Consider the following 20,623-nt stretch of genomic DNA (forward strand, 5'->3'; position numbering starts at 1 on the left):
GCAGTAGAAAGATATTTTTAACAGACTTGAGACTATTTGATTGGCAATTAATGCAAATACCATTCTAAGTATCCTTTATTACCCTCGATTCAGTTCGGAGTGTAATTAAAACCGAATTAACGGTTTGTTAACATAAAAAAAACATTATACAGACAATATTTACATCATCCAGACAATATTGATTTAGATAATTTGAATTTTTAACAGGTAGGTTAAAGTCAAATGATAAGACAACTAAAATATAAAATTAATCTTTAAAAAATTGTAAAGTATCAACAAAAATTATATTTTAAAGATTAAAATTAACTTTTGTATTCTACCTACAACTTTCATAATATATTGATTAATTTATTCAAATTGATCTTTTTTATAGACTATAAGAGTTACGACTTACAAAAACGATATCAAAAAATCCTTTAGTATATTTAGTTTTTAGCTTCTTTTTATAATTTTCTTACTGAATCTGAAATTCGAAACAAAATGGATTTAAGTTAAGCAGTATTGAAAATTTTTAAAAGCTTTAAAATTGATAGTCAATCGTCGTGGATTGATTGATGAGTTATAAATATTTAATATTACAAATAATATTTAAAAATTGAAAATATCCTTAAACTTACATTTTCAATTTTAATTAATATTAATAATATTAATATACTAATAACTTATATTTTCAATTTTAATTAATATTCTATTAGCAATATAGTTACATTTTACCTAAATGTTAAAAATATATATATATGTATGTATAAACCTATAAAAATGGAAAGATTTCACGAAATTATTATTATATTGTTAAACTTTTCATTTGTCACAACCTCCCAGTTACTTAAATTTGTGAGTAATGTTTGTTATCCCAAAAATAGATTTCTAAATATAAATGCTTATATTTATGCAAGCAAATTACCACAAAAAGGAAAAAAAAAAAAAAAAACTGGCCCCATCCTAATTAACACTTTTGGTAAATCAGAATTGATGGCCCCGATGAAAGCCAACTAACTGAGAATGATGATGACCAACGACGACGATGATACCAAGATGATTATTCATGGAGCGGCAAAGTTTAAATATTGGTTTTGGTTGGGTTTACGGCTCAAACCCACCGCCCCCCCACTGCCCCCTCCCTCTGACTACCCGTGGCTACAATTTAAATGTTAACATAAACAAGAGCAATTTAACAAAAGCCTCAAAATGGGTAACAAAAAAAACGAGAGAAAAAAAATGGGTAAAAAAAACCGATTGGAACCCAAAGTGATTTCACGGGTGGTCCAACAAAGATGCGGCTCAAACAAATCATAAAACTTCGTATGGAGCAACAGCAGCAAAAGCAACATCCAGAGGAAACTAACAACCAAAACGCAACATGAAAGAAATTCTCAACTCGCCACATGCATGAATCGATTACGTGGTAAATGCAACTGTATGACAGTGTGTGTGTGAATGAGTGTGTGTTAGTGTGTGTGTGTGTGTGGAGCACAAACCCAAAAAAATGGGGGAAAAAAAACAACACAGTGAAAGAAAGAGAGAAAAATGGTCAGGCAGCCGTTTCCCACATTCCTGCTGCGAAACATAATGGCTGCCGCTGCTGTCGTCGTCATCGTCTTTGGTCGTGGTCGTTGAGGCATACATACAGGCCATACATATATCATAATCTTAACAACTCTTAACAAGGCAGAACAAATTCCAAAATTCGAGAAGCGAAGCACAAAACGCTAACCCAACAACCATCGAGAGCTCCATCTCGAGTCAGCCAGCCAGCCATCCAGTCAGCCAGCCAGTCAGACGGTCAGGGCCCAATTCAGAAACCAAACCTACAAAATGAAGTGGAAGACGCACACGCACACACACACACATTAGGAGGAGTCCGCATCCAAACTGGAGGCAGTGCAGCAACCACAACCATAAACCTTTTGAGTCTTTTTTTTATCTTTATCGTTACTCTTAATATAATACACTCATATAGCCAAGTGCAAGCACGAGAGTTTCTCTTTTCAGAAGCTGGGCGGAGTTGGTCACAAAAATAAAGCTATCAAACAATGTTAAGAAATCGTATATTAGGATTACTATTACTTACTTAAATATACAACATCATAAAGTCAACAAAACTAAAAAGAAAAATTACACATGAATGTCCTTGAAGATTAGAGATAAAGTTAAAAAGTTTGCCTTTTGGGAAACTTTTGGATGGTTTCATAATGATATATATGATATACATAAATGAAATTTTTTGGTCTGTTGCAATCTAACAACTAACTATCTTATTAATTTCTATTATTATTTCCATTCTCATTATTTTATTTTTGTTAAGAGTTAAACTTGAAAAACAAATTTGAAAAGAACCAAACAAAGAACACAGAGATCAGTTTTTTAAATAGTTTAATTAAAGCTTACATATGTAAATATTAACTATCTTAATGTTGATTAATTTAAAAAATTATAATAATATTTTTGACGTGCCAGCTGTAATGAAGTGAACGCACTTTATACTTGGAAAATCAGTATTAACAGACTTAAGCCTGAACAGCGTTTACAAGCTTATAGAGCTCTTTGAAAGTTTCAAACAAATTTCGACTCATTCAATGGTCAAATGCTTTCAATTCTTGCACTATTCTATCTTTTAAGGACGTGTAACAAAATATTTCTGCAAAATGTTTCACTTACTACACGAAAGTTTTGTGATTCCACCTATTTTTCTCAGACCTTATTTTCGGCAATTTCTAACCGATTTCAGAAAGTTGTGTCTCTATTTAATAGCATTTTACCATATTTTAAAAAAGTATAAAAGATTTGGACATTTTGAAAACTACATTTTAAAATTGATTTTTAAAAGAAATCATATATCACAATATTTTGCGAAAATAGGAAACAAAATTGAGTTTATATTTTAATTTTAAAGACTTTAATCTATTTATATATTGAACTTTAAAGCAGATATAATTTTTAAAAATCCATTTAAATTTTTAAGACTTTTTCAAATTAAATTTTGATCAATTTATTCATCTTGCTCATACTGTGATTTGGTACTGTAATTTGAATTTGGTATGAACAATTAATCAAAAGGATCAATGTTTTTTTACAAAGTTCGGAAAGGGTAGGTATGCTTAAGGCGCGGAGCTCGTAGCATTTGCTAATCCTGCTAACTTGGCTAATCATTGTGATTTGTCAATATTTTTTAATGTACTTGAACAAAAAGTCTAGTATAATTGACCAAAATGACAGCTGGTTTCACAATAAGTCCTATGGAATGTTTCGTATGTACCTCTAAAAAATTGAGTTTGGCACATTAACTATCAAACAAATTTAAAATTTATATATAACTAATATTCAAAAGTATTATATTAACCAATACCAAAAGTGAGTTTATTAAACTACTGCATGTAGAAAATAATACATTTTTTTTTTTTTGTATGATAGATGGGATTAAAAGGGATAATGAATGGATAGTGTAGATTGATATACATAGAGACCTAATACTATTACCTACTATATTTATTCTAAAATTCAAATGACAATATTTTCTCCTTTGCTGACTTTATATTGTTATTTCTTTTATTTAAATAATTTTCTTTTTATTTTATGAAAATCTATTTTCTAGTCCCATTTTTTGTCTAATACATTGAAGATTAAAGAATTTTAGACTTACCAAAAAATTTTTTTGGTTACCTACAAGGATAAGACTAGCAATTCCTTGAAATATTTTTAAATGCGAACATTGAACTCTTTAGATTTTTTCGAGAAAAAAAAACAAAGTTAATTTTATATCGAACAGAAGGAGTTGCTCGTTTGATTTGTCCATTAGAAGATGCTGCCGTGTTTTGTTGTGATATCCTTGTTAACGTTTTGTTTGTTGCTGTTGCCGTTGCCGATGCTGTTGTTGTTGCTGCCACCTTTGGTGGTCCACATCGTCGGCATGTTAATTAATCAACCAAATAATCATAAGGCACCCTAAAAATGAAAAACGAACCGAACGAACCAAACAATAAAAAACTAAAACGAACAAGTTAAGTATTTGCCGGCAATAAAAAAAAAGGAGCAAAAGACAAGTCAGACCAGGCGGGATGGATCAAACCAACCAGCCAGCCAGTCAGCCAGGAGTAGGAGCTGGAGTAGAATAACCTTGTTTGCCTTTGTTAGCGGCTTGTTAGCCGGGCTACCAGTAAAGAACGATATACAAATATATACTATCTACGTACATATATGGAGATAAATATATACATATATATAATAATAAAAGATGATGCTTCATGGCTTTTGGCCATTTCCTGAAGCCATAAAAAGACCAAAAAAAAGCAAAAGACCAAATAAACAAAACACAAAAAAAAAAAACAAAATTGATTTAACACAAAAAATTGCGTGACGCATCAAATGGATGGACTGAGCCCACGACCACGCCCATGTGAAAGGCAATGTGATCATTAAAAATGCAAAAAAAAAAGAGAGAGAAAAGAGTGCAAGGAAGGGGGAAAAGAAGACAAAGAGAGAGAGCAAGAGACAGGGACGAGACGGTAAGAGCAAAACTTTGGATTTTTCTGGGTCTTCATTATCCTGCCCAGCGGCAATTCTTCTTTTGGCCCACCAAGAAACAGCAGCCAAGCAGCCAAACAGCTTCATCAAACATAAACAAATACACAGTCCCACTGATGCTCCTGCTCCTGCTTCTGCTGTTGCTCCTTGGGCCTCCGCTTTGTGCTCTCCGTCATCATCATCCATGTGCTGGCCCTACCAGAAGATGTTGCTTTTGCTTTACGATCGCGTATCTCAAGTTTATCGCTTCATTTTCCATGTTTTATGCGCAATTTATGCCGCACAGTCCACCTTCTTCGCCAGCTCTCCACCTCTACTCTGCTCATCTTTCTCCAATCTCTTTCAGCCAGCTTTTTCGCCCTCTTCTTGGCCTCCATCTGGAGTGGCCGCTGACGCTGCTCTGGCTGGAGAGTTGGCAATTGCACACGCACCGCTTTGTCTGGTCTCAACGCTAGAAGACAATCCTCCTCCTTCTCCTTTCTCCTCATCCTTCCTTTCATCTTGGGCTTTAACTTTTTCTTGTTCGTGTGGGTATATATATGTATGTATGTATATGGTCTGATGCATCTACCAGTTACTCAGTCTTTGCCTTGGGAACCAAATAACCAAACAAAACCCAGTCCGGTCAGTCATTGGGCATAAGTAATTTTGCTGCCTCGATTTCTTGTTTCGTTTCATTTTCGTGCATAATGAAAAAAAAAGGAGGGGATAAAGAAACTGAACTGTAGAACAACCGTAGTCTTCCTTTCTTCCCCCCTTTCCCTACCAAACACTCGAAAGGTAAGGTGAAAGAGCAAAGGAGTGAGGTAGTGGACCTCCAAAGAACATTTGGTATATCCACTTGCCTGTTAATCACATTAAACCCAATGTAAACTTAAGGTAAATTGTTCTAAGGAGTCTGAAAAATCTAAAAAGAAAAATTTGTAACTGAAAGATAGAGAGAGAGAGATCTTTTATCTAATTGCTTCTTAATATTACATCATATTTCAAATTAATAAACTTTAGTAACATGGTTCCTAAGAAATGAATCCAGTATATACTTCACTTGAACTATAAAATATTGATCCATATAAATACAATTTATATTTGACCAAATTAATCAACGTTCTAATAACCACAATCAAAATATTTATATTCAAAACGTTCGAATTTAAAGATAAATTTCGTTTTTCAAAAATCGTCAATTCTTAAATTGGATATTAGACTGAGTTTGGAGTTGAATTTTAAAAATCTTTGTAACATAATATATAAAAAAAAGTATTTTAACTTTATTTATTACGAGTCCGAATGTAAAATAACTAATTGAGGCAAATATAGAGACTTATAAAAAAGTTTTTAAATATTTCTTTCAAAAACATTATGTACATGTACATCAAAAATTATCCTAGAAAGCTTTTGAAGAATTGAAGGATCCTATTCCGAACTGTAGTTCCTAAGAGTCTATTTGAAGAATATTCTGAGCTGATATACATCTATTTGCTTTTAATACTTTTACAACTTTTGAATTACTTTTAAATTTTCAATTATTTTTTTTAGTTGTCAAGTAATAGAAGTTCATATTGGATTATAAGTTGATTCATTAGAAGTTTTGCATCTTGATAAATGAAAGAACAATAATTTTTGAGTAATATCACAAATTATTCTTACATATCGAATGTTACGATCTTGAATTAAATTTTGGGTATATGCAGTCAGAATCTATCAACTAATTTGTCCACCTAGAATCATCTGATCCATAATTTGAAATACATCTTGATAAGAGTGATCTTTCTCGCTTTTCATCTGTCGCCTTGTTGCCTCCCAACGAAGTCAAATTCCTTCGACCTAACTCAAAAGATCCTCAAAATCTATCGGCAATTAGCTCACCGCTTTGTAGGCAATTAACTGACGATTAATGGGCAGCACACACAGATACAAACACACATACATACACATAAACAGATGAATATGTATGTACATATGTATATTGTAGAATGAGGGAAATAAAAATTTGTTCTCTTCATAAAACTGTTTCCTAACTAATTGTTGACCTTTTTCTTTAAATTTTGTTTTTTTTTTTTTGGTTGCTTTCTTTGCTTCCTTCTTTATTTGTGTATAGATGTGGTTAATTTTTTATTTTTATGTTTTGTCAGTGTTTATAATTAATCACCTGTTGTATGCATCTTTCTGTCTCCCCTCTTTCTCTCTATCCCCCTGCCATTCAAATGTAGCGCCATTAGCGCCGGCTTCTTTTCGGAGCTCACCCTCCTTCTGGCCAGGGTCAGTCTGTGGCCCGTCCCTTTCTCTATCCCTGACACCGCCCCTACCCTCTTTCTATGCGCTTTGATGTCTTTATTTACTAATTTCCCGCTTATCATTTGGTTTGTGTTTCTCGACGTTTTTCTTTCTATTTTGTTTTTGTAAATTGAAACATTTTCACTAATTGCCTGAAAATTTGTTGCTGCACCAGCTGCCATGTGTTTTATGAGTGCGTGTGTGTGTGTGTGTGTGTGTGTGTGTATGCACCTTGCTCTGCCTCACTTGACTGCGCACTCTGACCTATCCCCCACCTCAAGACAACCTGCTGGACAATTAGACAACAGCAGCAGCAACAGCAGCGTCAATCGCCAACATCCGGTGATCAAAAGCCACTAACTCAAAATTGAAAATTATGTGGGCGACGTTTTTCCTAGGAAAAACATGCGCACGCACCCCGAAACCTATGAGCACCACAACTTCCAGGAGGAAGCATAGATGGAGGAGGAGTAAGAGCAGAAGACTTCGAGACTCAAAACCAAGTTGACTCTTGACCATGTTCATCGTAGAAGAGTCATTAACTTGAACATTGCCACAACACTAGACAACAAAAAAAAAGAAGAAATGTCTCCAAAGATATTCCCAATTTTTGTTCGAGCTGTTCCCTATGTAAATCAAAATTTAATGACATTTTTTATTCGGTATAAGCAGCTGTAAATAAGCAGAACATAACTCAAGGACTCAAAACAAAAGGAATCCTTGAAAGTTGGATTGAATTTCCCCTATCCATATATTAATAGATACATATATGTATATATTTAAGGAGAGTTGACGGATCTAATGCTTCCCATAATATCGGTTCTATAAGTTCTACTTTTAGGTTATTGTATTCATTTCATTCATTTTAGTCTTCAGCCTCACTTATCACTTAATTATCCACTGTTCCAATAATTGAGCTTTTGCCTTCATGCCTTAATCATATACCAATTTTTCTGAACATTTTGAGCATAAGACAGAAACTGATTAATTTCTAGGATTGTTTAACGTTTTCTTCGTTGATTTATTTGCTTTGAAAATTTAATCTTTTTATTATGAGCTTTATAAGAGAGCTCATAAACCATCTTATTGTTTATTAATCAAGCACGGCCATCTCAAACTTCAGAAGCGATCCTTATCCCGGATCTAATTTGCCGACTTACCTACATTATTCTATCGACTAGAGACTTTTAACCTTGGAGACCAAGTTGCAATTTAACTCGTATTATACTTAGTATAAAATTGTGTAATCATCGAACTTCCTTTGTAATTAGTCATTTACTTAAATCCATTCCTAGAACTAATTTATTGTAGATCTTCAATAATACAAAGTTTTCGAACTAAAATTTCTGTAGCCTTGTGTTATGGGCTTCGTTCTCTGGTCATTTGGACATCTGCAAAGGCCTTTTGTTTTTATGCCCCCAAGCGCCATCCCAATGTCTGCCAAAACAATTTTGCAATACTTGACAAAACCCCAAGAAAAAAAAAACTTTTCCAGTCGTAAGTACATACACACACACACACACACACACATATAAGCATAGAGATCCCTTGCCTTGTAACCTCGCTTCTCTACTCTTTCGATAAACATGTCCCAAGAATTTTAAGTGAGTTTTGAGGCTGAAGAGACAGATAGTCTACGTTCGAGTTGCCGCTGCTGCTGTTGTGCCACACTAGTCCTGCCATTCTCATTGGAAATGCATTTTTCATGATGTTGTTGCAACAGCAGAAACAGCAACAACAGCAAAGAGCAAATAATAAAAAAAAAGAAAAGAAAAAGGAAATAATGAAGCTCTGGCATAGACAAACGGACGCCGTAGAGCACGATTTGCTTGTAAGGCTCTTCTGAAACAAAACGCAAATTAAAGCAACGAAATTAATTGAAGTGATGCGCAGGCAAAATCAGCCAAGAATTTAAGCCAAGAACAGCAGGAATTGCCAAGAAAAAGAATTGCCACCACCAACAACAACAACAACAGCAGCAGCAACAGCAACAGCAGAAATGCTGACAAGCCATTTTGTACTTACAAGTCATTATCACCAGGCAGCAAACGTTGATCGCCAGTTGCTGATAAGGTCCTCTCCAAAGAGTGCAAGTGAGACAGATGGAGAGATCGAAAGAGATCTCCTTTAGAGCCTTGCCTCATCCGCCTATCAGGCATCGCCATCGACAACATCAAAGGTAGCATATAAAACAAAAGATAACGAGCAGCAACGCAGCAGCAGCAGCAACAGCAACAACAGAGACATTCGAAACGGGAGCAGCAGGAAAAGAGGATGCAGCAACAAAGACCAAAGGAACTTATAGGCCCAAGGAACTCAACTAACAACAGTGCACAGTGGTCTAAAATTACATTTAATTTCACATGAGGAAAAAGTAAAAACATTACCCATTTGAGTTTGTTGAGAAAAAAGTCTTCTACTTGAAAGTTTCTATTATTAAATCGTTAACTTTAAAGATAAAGAAGCTCATGGATAAAACTAGCTGAAAATTTTAATCATTAACTTTAAAAAAAGCTGATGGACATAATGCAATTGGTTAAAAATTTCTCCATTTTCGGATTTACTGAAAAAGCTATCGCAGAAGCCTTAAGACTCAATTTTTACAAACCCTTTTTTCCCGAATTTCTTTCTTTTTTTGTTGCCAAGACACTTACAATTTATGTAAATTTAGAAACTAAAGCCATATGAATAAAGCTAGAAATGATGGTAAGATAAATTAAATTAAATTATTGCTTCAATCATTATACTTTATGGTAATAAAATCTTTGTTAAAGTTAAACAGAATTAAAAATGTGATTAAATTAAATTTCCTAAATTTGAAGGAAATTTGAACTGTGCCAGGATATAAAACAAAGAAAGAAAAAAACGATAATGATGTCATTTGGCATTTATTTACGAGACCATAGTCAATGCTAAACGAGATCTAATTTACATTTATGAAGCTGTTCTACGCACGCACTCTCCGGCACTCCGACTTTCGACTTTTTGACTTGTTCACGTTGTTGTTCCTTGTGCCTCATCCTACCCTTCTAACCCACACCCTTTTGAGTCCCTTGCCCATTCAACCAGTTCATAGTGACTGCGTGTGGGTCCCTCTGATGTCGTCTGTTGTGGTTTCCCCCTCGATAAGATCAAAATCGCATTGCCTTAATCGTTCTCTATGTGTGTGACAATAACAACAACCGCAACAACAACAACAATAATAAAGGACACACTGTACAGGAAAGCGGAAGAGTAGGAGGAGCAGGCAAAACAAGAACAACAGCAGCAAACTAAGTGATTCAAAGTACAAGTGCATAAATTACAGATAACGATACATGTTTCTCTGGCAAGGCAACAAAACGATAGACGAACGGAGGAAGGGACGACTTTGGATACAGTTTTGAATATTTTTCTTTGAAAAATGAATATATTAAATGAATTATGCTAAATAGATGGCATAAAAAGAGAGAAAAAAATTGATTTGTTGTTGGAAAGAAGGGATAAAGATAAATAACAACCGAGTTTCAAAGTCTTTTATCGATTTTACATAGATATACGAAATATTGGCTTAGTGGAAAGAGTGTTTTCTAATTTTTCTGTAATGTTCTCTTCGATTGCAAAGCAATATACTAGAGTTTGTTTAATTAAGTGTGTTGATCAGAGATTTCTACAGGCTTAACTAGTCAATTTCGATCCACCCAATCGAAATCTCAATCAAAATTCAGGAGAAACCTTTGTCCTATGCCTACCGCTGCACAAAATTCCAAGTATTGCATTTTCAGAATCAAAAGAGCAAGAAAAAAACTAAAACCAGATCAAATCCAAATACTAAACTGGCCATCATCAAACGGAACAACAACTGAGCCGGCCTATTATGAAGCCAGTCCTGAACTGTGGTGTGTATTTGTGTGTGTGTGTGTGGGTTTTGGACTCTCTTACTCTCTCTCTTGGTGGTCAGTAAATGAAGTCATAAAATTTTCAGCGTGCCAAAGCCAAAAACCTTATTTTTTTGTTTGTTTGTTCCTTTGCTGTTGAATTGTACGGTAGGCCCAAAGCTGCCATTGATGATGGAGATGATGATGGGAGAAGAAAGAACGAGACGAAGGTCTGTTGCTGCTGCTCCACAATCACACGATCGCGAAGACAACAACGGCGGTGACTCCTTGAGATACAATGATACAATATTATTATGCTGGGCCAGTTTTCAGATTGAAATCAAAGTGTATCTCGGTTTGTGTCTGGAGAACAATTCAGCATTGTTTTGGGGCAATGGGGGGCCACCCAAAAAGTTATGATTAAGTTATGCTGCGATTCTAAAACCGAACAGAACACCATGGGAATGATCAAATAGCCAAACCATGACTAAGCGTGACTTGAATGAAATGAATTATAGACTACTTGAATATCCTAAAAATACCAGCAATGGATGCTCCTAATGTTTAGGATTTGAATAGGTTAAATTCTAAAAAAAATATATTATTTGTAGCTGATATAAATATTATATATTTATAAAATGATTTCATTCTACCATAAAATCATCAACCTATTTTTAATTTTCTACTTTTATTTTAGATAAATAAATAAAAAATGAACACAAGTATCCAAAAGTTTATTAAAATTCGTATATACAGAAACTCAGAGATGGGATTGTTTTTGCCTGAGATACCATATCGCTGAATTATAGCCAAAAATCGTCCGACTATTGTGTCAAGAATAAACATAGGTTTATGTTGGGGGCGTAGTAAAATCTTGGAGGCCTTCTACAAATTTAGAAAATTTTATAAAATTTTGAAAACAGGTTTGGCATTGAAATACATAATTTTAATAATCTTCCGTAGGTGTTGCCAATCATTTATCGCAAAAAACTCTATTTTTTCTTTAAAATAAAGAGAAAACCAGATCAACTTAACTAAGAATTCATGATCAAAAGCTCCGTAGACATAGGTTCTCTTCTGTTTGCTGAGACAAACTTAAGGACGAAATTTCGTGACCATAGGTCAAATGCTGATTGAGTAGAATGACATAGAACCATGTTTTTTTTATGACTGACTTGGTTTATGTCTCTTTGCTAAATTCGTTAAAGAAAAGGATATTTAAATGATTTCGAATGTGTGCAAAAAACGAGACTATAAACGCTTAAACAGATTTCAAGTGAAGATGAGTAAACTTTCTCACGGCTAAGCCACCTGACGCCTGAGACTGAGACTGAATCCCAGGCTCAGATTCTGTACGAAGCCTTATTCGGTCCCTTTCTCCTCTTCTGCTGGTGGTGCTGCCTTCCTTGTATAATTTTCAATGAAGACATCTGTCAGCAAAAATGTTCAGCCGTTTTGTTTATGGCATTTAAAGCAAAGCTGATTTTTATTACCCTTAACAACAACAGGAACAACAGCAACATCAACAGCAACATCAACATCAACAGCAACAACAGCTAAGGAAAGCCACACGCGACGTTGTCGTCCACATCATTGACACATCGTATGCAAATTAAAAGCGTCTCAAACTCGAAAACATCTCTGGCAAGTGGGGGGATGGGGGTATGGAGGGAGAAGGCTCATAAAATTGCTCGACGAGCCAAAAGGCAAGTCTTTTCGAGGTCAAAAGGACGCGTCCCATTCGACGCGATCTGTGGCATGAAAGCAGTTAAATGAAACACCGCAATCATTTTCTGCCCTTTATTTTTATTTTATTTATTTTTTTTTTTGGTTTTAGCGACCGCCTCAGAGATTCTTTCTGTCTCTTTCTCTATGTTTTGCGCTGTCTCTCTCTTTCTCTCACTCTGTGTCTGTTCGTTGGCTGGATGGTTAATCAGGCTCATTAGGTGGCCGCAGCTCATTTATATACAAAATTACGAACATGGCTCGCAGATTTTTGTGGTCTCTGTGTGTTTCTGCTGGAAATGTGATTAAGTTATTTTGCGGCAGAAAAGGACAGAGGACCCAAAGAATAAAGATGGGCAAAATGATGCAGCTGGAGGACAAGAGGCAAGAGGTGGTTTTTGGTTGGTAGAGTTGCTTGAGATAGAGATACCCCACACACAGTGCTGTGGCATCGGTTTTCGAACGCTCCATTAACCGTAATTAAGGTATTCTTTTGCTTTCTTTTTGTTTCTCCGCTCATCCTTTTTTATTTTGCTTTTTTTTTTTCAGTTTGGCTTCGGTTTTGTTGGTTGTTTCTTTTTTCGTTTTATATTGGCTTTTACGGACCCTTGTTGTTGAAAACTTGAGACACGCACACTATCAACCCAGACACCAGGCCCAAGCACCACACACATCTTCATCTACGAAAGCCACCATGATGAGACATAACCAAGACAAGTTGGGGAAAGACGAGTCTCTCTCTCTCGTCTCTCTCTTCCCTCTGTGTGGGGCAACTTTGGACGTGCGTCTGATGGGCTGACAATGCTTCCAATGCTCCCAATGCTAAAACTGCAAATGTCTACAGTTGAAAAAGTTTTGCAAATAAGTAGAAAAAATCAAAATTTCAAAACGTCATCCCTAAAGCATGCTATGAAAATAATTTAGCAAAATTTGATCTATGTTTTGGCGTTTGTTCGAGATTAACAAGTCAAAAGGTATAGAAAACCTCGCTTATAGTCATTTCCTAAGACTTGGAATCCTTCTTAAATGCTTTTAGAAATTAAACTTCAATGGCCAAAGTAGAAACATTATTTTATATAATTTATTTTACTTGATTTTAAGTATAACCTCATTAACAATAATAACACCTTTTTTTGAAATATATTTTTCATAAATATTTCTAACGAAATGTGTTGTCTAAAAATTGAATTGAATTATGTTTAACAAACTTGTAAAGGTGTATTTGAAAAAAATTTCTTTCAGTGTACTTTGCTCAACATTTTGACCTCTTTGGTTATTATTTATGGAGCTATTAGTAAAGTGTGTGAACATATTTGCTTTTATAAAGCCAACACAAACACACCTAAAATACACATACACACACACACCCATCTATAGGCACACACACACGCACTAAGGCACACAGTCACACTCTTCTGGTTGGTAAAAAGGACCGCACAAGGCTACAAATTGCCTTAAGCCGTATGGCCGCATTTCGTAGCTCTCCTTTTGCCTTTTGCTTAACCAAAAGTGATTTAATTTTTAGCCTCCAATTCTCAATCCATTGGCCACCAGAGGCCAAAACCAAAAACGAACAAAATCCAAGCCAAATAACAGAAACAAAAAAAAGAAGGATGAAAAAACAACGCCCAAGCGCCCAACTTGATGAGTTAATAGGAATCAAGTTACATTCCAGGCAAAAAAAAAAAAATCTGAGCCAAGTTTTGTGGACCCGATCCCGGGCCGCACATGGCGTGCTACATTTTTTATTGCCTCTGTTGCTCCTGCTGCTGCTGCTGCTGCAATTCCGCTGGATGATGATGATGATGATGATGGGCCACTGGACAGGGACAGGGACATGGACATGGTCGTTTGATGACTGCTCCTACAACTGCTGCTGTTGTTTGCTGGCTTTTTGGACCATGTTAGTATTGACAGATTTAATTAACTCATCCAGCAGCTAAAGCAGACATTTTGTAGGCAGTTAGTTGGTTTTCCTTCTTCATTTTTTTTTTTTTGCTTTGCGTTTTTATTTCACTTTTTGGTTTATCCTTCAGCCTGTTGATCACAAACATGTATATATAGAAATATGTATGGATATGGCTGTGTACTCCTGGCAGACATCCGGTGTCGTATGTACGCTTGCACTCGGTATCTCTTTCGTTTGATAATTTCCGTTTTTCAACTTCAATGAACTTGGTACTGAACGTCGCACAGTGGTTAAGATGTTTCCATTATGTAGTAAATTTCAAAATGATTTGTATTAAGAAATATGCTACACAAAGAAGCTTAAATCTAAAATATGTATATACATATCTATACCTGATCAGCACGTCTGTGTCCCTGTCTGGATCAATGTAAGCTCCTCCTGAACTATTTAAGATGCAGCCCTAAAATTTTCCATTTTGACTTTTATATATTCCATGCATATCTCAGCTGAATTGGACTTCTATAAATATAGGTCCCATATGAATGATTGGTTCAAAATGTAGTTTGAGACCATAAACTTCGAAATTTTTATTCTCGTAATGGTTAGTGACACCTAAACACTTTATTAAAAAATATATACATATAATCTACATAAAAAATACCGGATGGAAATGTAGGTTTATACTAAAATCACAAATTTTACAAATGCCTTTTAAAAATTGAGTCCAATTTCATTGTGATCGGGCCACTATTTGAGCCATTTACAAAAGTAATGATTAGGAAATGTTTTTTCTTGGTTATGCTATTTTCACCAAAATGGGTAATTGACGTTGAAACGTTGACAAATATAAAGACCATAGATGCCATAAAATACCGTACATAAATATGTTTGAGTTTGTAAGGTCTTTAGCTTGGGATCATATATATAAGTATGGAAAAAGTAATAGAAACACTTACAAACATCAACAAGGTCAAAGTTAGTCCTTAGGTTTTATTTTAATAAGTAGAAATGTAAATTCTGTTGATATGAGGAAAGAATTATTAATTCTTTTCAAAGTTAATATTATTTGTTGATTCCTTTTTAGAATAGCGATTCAATCTGTAAACAGATCACTTATTTTTTAATACCTAATTAATACTCAACAAATTTTGTTGAAGCTTAGTCTCTATATTTGAAGTAAGTCTAATACAAACAGCTTTTGAATTAATTTTATTTTAACAAAAAGGAAGGTAATAGGTTTGTTTAGTGATTTATTTAGTAAACCACTGTGCCAGTCCGAATGTACTTCTGAAATTTTTTCTTAATTTTCGTGTGTGTGGTTGGTTTTTTTTTTTTGTTTTTGGTGTGGTTTTTGCTTTCTTGTGATCTATCAGAACGCATCTAAAACAAAAATCAAATGAGGCATGCAAAATGCCGCCAAAAGGTTCCACTCGAACCTCTTTTTCCTTTCTTACTCGGTTACTCAGTTTTGTGTTAAACAAAAGCCAAGCAACAAAAATTTGCGGCGCGTTTTGATCGAAAGTTGATTGAGGAGGAGCAAACCGAAAGTCTGCGACATAAAGTCTACCCAAGCCAACTCCAGCCAACACTGGCAAGAACCAAGAGCCAGAGCGAAGCCAAGAAGCAGGGGCTAATCTGCACTTTTTTTTTTGGTTTCTGGTTGAGTTTTTTTGTGTTGGGTTTTTGGGGTTCAAGTTCAGAGCTTGTTAGCAAAAAGAGCCTTTGTCTTTTCCACCAAAGACAATTAGTGGCTATGCGAAATTTGAATAAAGCGACATTTATTTGACAGCCCGTCAAGAGTCTGTCGGCAAATCTTTGAATAAACAGCCAAACAGATAAAAAAAAAAATTAAAACAAAAAACTACAACCAAAAAAATGAAAAAAAAAATTGTAAAAAGCAAGCAAGTTTGATTTCATGCGAATTTTTTTCCATTTTATTATTTGCATAAAGTGCAGTCATGTGGGAAAATATTTTTTCTTATGTCGAGGTAGCCAAAAAGAGTTGACTTTATGCCAAGCATATAGGCATTTTCCATGGAAAATTTTTTCAAAGACAACAAGTCGCCACTGCTGCAGCAACAACAACAACAACAACAAACAACAAATTATCGTTGCGGCAAGTAAACAAAATTAATTAAATGACATGAATTTGACGTGACAATGTTTTTTTTTCTTTTTGTTTGTTGTGTCTCTCTTTTAGTTTTACTTAGTTTTATTTGATTGCTCAACTTTTGCCGACATCGTTAGCATTGGAGTTTAGTTTTTAGTTTTTTTTCTTCTTCTTCTTCTTCTCTTTCGCGAAGCTTCGTGCAACAACAGCAACAGCAACAACATCAGCAACGATGACGACTAGACATGCAGCAGACAATTGCTTGTGCAATTTGTTTTATTTTAAATATACTCTTCAACGAGGACAAGGTTAATTTGCTATGCGATTTGTTGATAACTAATAAATCATATTTCATAAATCTACATAAAAGTTAAGAAGTTCAACTTGATTGAAAATTAAGAGAAATTTTGTTTTGTTTCAATGTAAAAAACAAAAAAGTTTTAGTTATAACATTTAATTTTTAGAGGGCGCTTGATTGTAAATTGAAGTAAAAAATTTCAAAAGAAGATAATTTTGGGAATTTTTCTTAATTTTTGTTAATAATATAAATTAGAAAATCTTTTTTTTTTTACTATAAAAACAAAAACAGACTTGAAGAATACGATCTATACTTTCTTTTCTTTTTATTTTCTTATGAAATAAAATGTTACAAATGTTTAATATTTAGTTTTAAATATTTGAATGTATCCTCCGATTACATATGTATCTAATGGGTATGCACGAAATGGGTTAACTCAGATGTTGTAAGCTTTCTTTATCTTTTTTCGCTTAATTTACCTGTGATTCCCAACTAGTTATTGTCATTTAAAATTCTGGCAAATTCTTTAGCATAGTCTGCTGATGATACAATTTGTGTTTTTGAAACGGCAGACAAACTGCTCCTGATTTTGTGATGCCTATGAAAACTCCGTTTTCTTAAGATTGATCTCGAACCGACATAAAAAAGAGGTTTGATACATATACATTTTCTAAGAACATGCTTAGTAACTATAAATGAAAGTATATTAAGTTTATATTGCATTAATTTAACTTTTATTTTAGTGTCGAAATTTGAGAAACCAATTTATCCAGCTATAAATTTGCATTCAGATTTAAGTGTATTGGCAACTTCATACAATTGAAAATCTTGGTAACTTTCCTTTCTTGTTGCTGCCGTTTCATTTCTGCAATGCAAAATGTGTTTATACAAATTGTGGCAGGCATTTTGTTTTGCCACCAACCAAATATCCGTAGACTTGCCACAAATGTTAGCTAGGGGACTGCAATTAAAATGCATGTTCAAGTTTCTACAATTTTTTTTCCTCCTTTTTCTTCTCTTCGTTGTGGCAACAGGCAGAGCAAAGGCAGCAGCAGTCGGCACTTGAAAGTTGTTGGCGTGTTTTTCTTATTTTGGCCAAATTAATATTTCTTGTTCATTAGTTTTATTTGCTTTAACTCTATATATACATATATACACAAACACACGTACATGTGCGCGGTAATATTTCCTGCTTAGTAATTAAGTTTAGCTGCAGGTGCAACATTGCGTATGAGTAATATCAATATAGATGAATTCAAGTCTCCCTCCTCCTCAACCTCTCCCCAGCTCTCTGTCACTGATTGTTGATTTTGTAGAGGTTACCTGTTTTTTTGTCTCAATATATAGCACTTAATGCCAACACTTTTCATTTTTAATCATGAAAAATCGCCAAAGCGCTAATGAATTTTAGCAACAACAGCAAAAATCAACAAGAGCCGCCCAAAGGAGCCAGGTTGTCGCCAGATGTCGTATTTTTTTCTTTTTTTCTTGGTTTGGCTAATACTCTTAGATCCTGTTATCTATAAACACAAATATAAAAGCGATGCCTTATAATAACGAGTTTTTTCAATGAAAATAAGAGTAAAATATATCATCAAATTTAACGAGAGGCAATCCATAAATGAAGCGACATTTGATTGATTTAAAAGTAAAATTTGTTAGATACAAAATATCTTGAATTTATCTTGATAATTGTATCTAAATGGCACTCTGCCCGTCGGATTACAAATCAAACGAACACAAAGTAGATAAAAGGGCCAAAATTTGTGTTTAGCTAATATAGTTTTTGGCCATCACTTGCTCTCATCCGGTAGATTATACTTGTACCTGATCAAAAAACGAAGATGAGGATAATAAATAGCTAACTCTGGGTAAGAAATGGTATCATTGCCTAAATTGATATTGATCTGTATTCGCAGTCGATTTGACTTGTAAACAAAAAATTCGAATGTCTTCAAAAAGTGTCTAAATTGGCTAAGTACAAAGCCATTAAAAATTTCTTTCGAATTAAGGGATAAGGTTTTATGCTATTATAGTTCAGAAAGTTGCTTCTTTCTGATTAGTTTTCTTTCAACCTATTCCTCAATCCTTAATTTAATTAGATATGCAAAATTTTTCAAAACGCGTCTTTCAACTTTCAAATAGTTATAGATATTTTTGTTTAAATGATTAAAATCCTAAATGATGATTTCAATTGCTGGCTGATTTTAGTGGCTTTGTCTCAAACTCTGATATTATGTTTAACTTTAGCAGCGTTGTCACAAATGTCACTTACTTACACCTTTTAACACACCTCAACTAAATCATAAATAATCATAATAATAAAATAATACTGATATGAATAAAGTCAACCACAAAACCGCATAATACTTTGAATTCTTAATAGTGTAAATTGGGGGCGTGGCTGGTTGCCAAACCGATTGAGTTGGTATAACGCGTTTGTGGCTTTAATTTACCATTAAGATATTATTTACATTTAGTCAAAGAGCTTTGACTTTTCATTTCTGTTTCCGTCAACTCAATTGGCTTGGTATGGCCTAGCCTTTTGATTACATTTTAATTGCATTGACAATATGATTTGTATGCCAAATCAATGTCAATTTCTTATAGTCAATGAGCCCCGCCTACACCCTCACACACACACACTCACACGCATATTTGCCATAAAGTTTGCTGTCCAAGTCTTTTGTTCTCCCCTACTGAAATTCTATTTTTGCCCCATAACTGTCAAAGCTTAGTGACCCACTTGATTGGATATTTATGTACATATATATTTTTTTGCGCATATATAAATAAAAACGCCATCAATTATTTAACTAAAAAGACAAAACAAAGTAAAATATATATATACAAATAAAAATCCATAAGCATTTGGAAATTTATGTGTCGCTCATATCGTTAAAACTTGACTTTGACTTGTTTAAAAAACGGCGAAACCAAATAAAAAAATAAAAAACACATCACACCATATTCTCCACACTAAGCAAATCCAACATTTATGGATAAAAAATTATAATTTAAATTGACTAAAAGTGAAATTTAAAATGCCAAATAAATAAAGTTGATACTCTTAGTTCAAAACTAAATTTTTAATTCTCAATTTCCTTTCCTATTTGATAAGTATATAAAACATAAAGTGCCATAAAAAGTTCATTATATAAAAAGAAATTTAATTTTCGGATCAATAAAATTATGAATTTTTCTTCAATGTTTAAGTTCTCTTTATATTGTCTCAGTTTTAGGCTGTTTTTTCAATAATACACTAAACACTAAAGTGTTTATAATCTTTTATCATTCTAAGTCAACTTAGTTTTATTTTAAAATAAAATGAATGAGAACAGTGATTAAAACATGGATCCTTTTGGTTTGTTGTTGTATGAGACGCTTCTTGGTGTATTGCCCAAGTCGACTACATAAAGATCAGAAACCGAAATACGTTCAATCTCTATCATATGTACATATATGATATCATTATCTCATGTTCAAAACTATAATAATCGGTATAGTGTTGTGTTAAAGATCAAAATAATCAGCAAAAGTACAAAAAATTTTTTATATAAATTAAAATAATAAAGATTTTTAATGGGACTACAAACGCAATAACACTGTTTGGTCTCTACTTTTAAATGAAAATTTTAGTTTTACATCATTTAATTTAAATTAAAGATGTATACATTTTTCATTCATCTTTTAATTTGTTAGTTAAAACACAATTAAATATACTAAGCAGAAAAGCTAGAAAACCTGACTGAAGAGAATGTCAATAGCTTAAAAAGAAAGCCAAGAATAACTATCCTGATAAGTTAGAAACCAAAAAAGGAAAAAATGAGTGTAAAAACTGTATTTATGCCCTTGACGATTGTAGCCCTAAAAAAGAGATTTATTCTACTCTAGAAGTAATTCCCTCAATTTCCAACAAAAGTCTTTAA

This window comes from Drosophila willistoni, assembly GCF_018902025.1.
Source record: "Drosophila willistoni isolate 14030-0811.24 chromosome 2R unlocalized genomic scaffold, UCI_dwil_1.1 Seg200, whole genome shotgun sequence".
Lineage (NCBI taxonomy): Eukaryota > Metazoa > Arthropoda > Insecta > Diptera > Drosophilidae > Drosophila > Drosophila willistoni.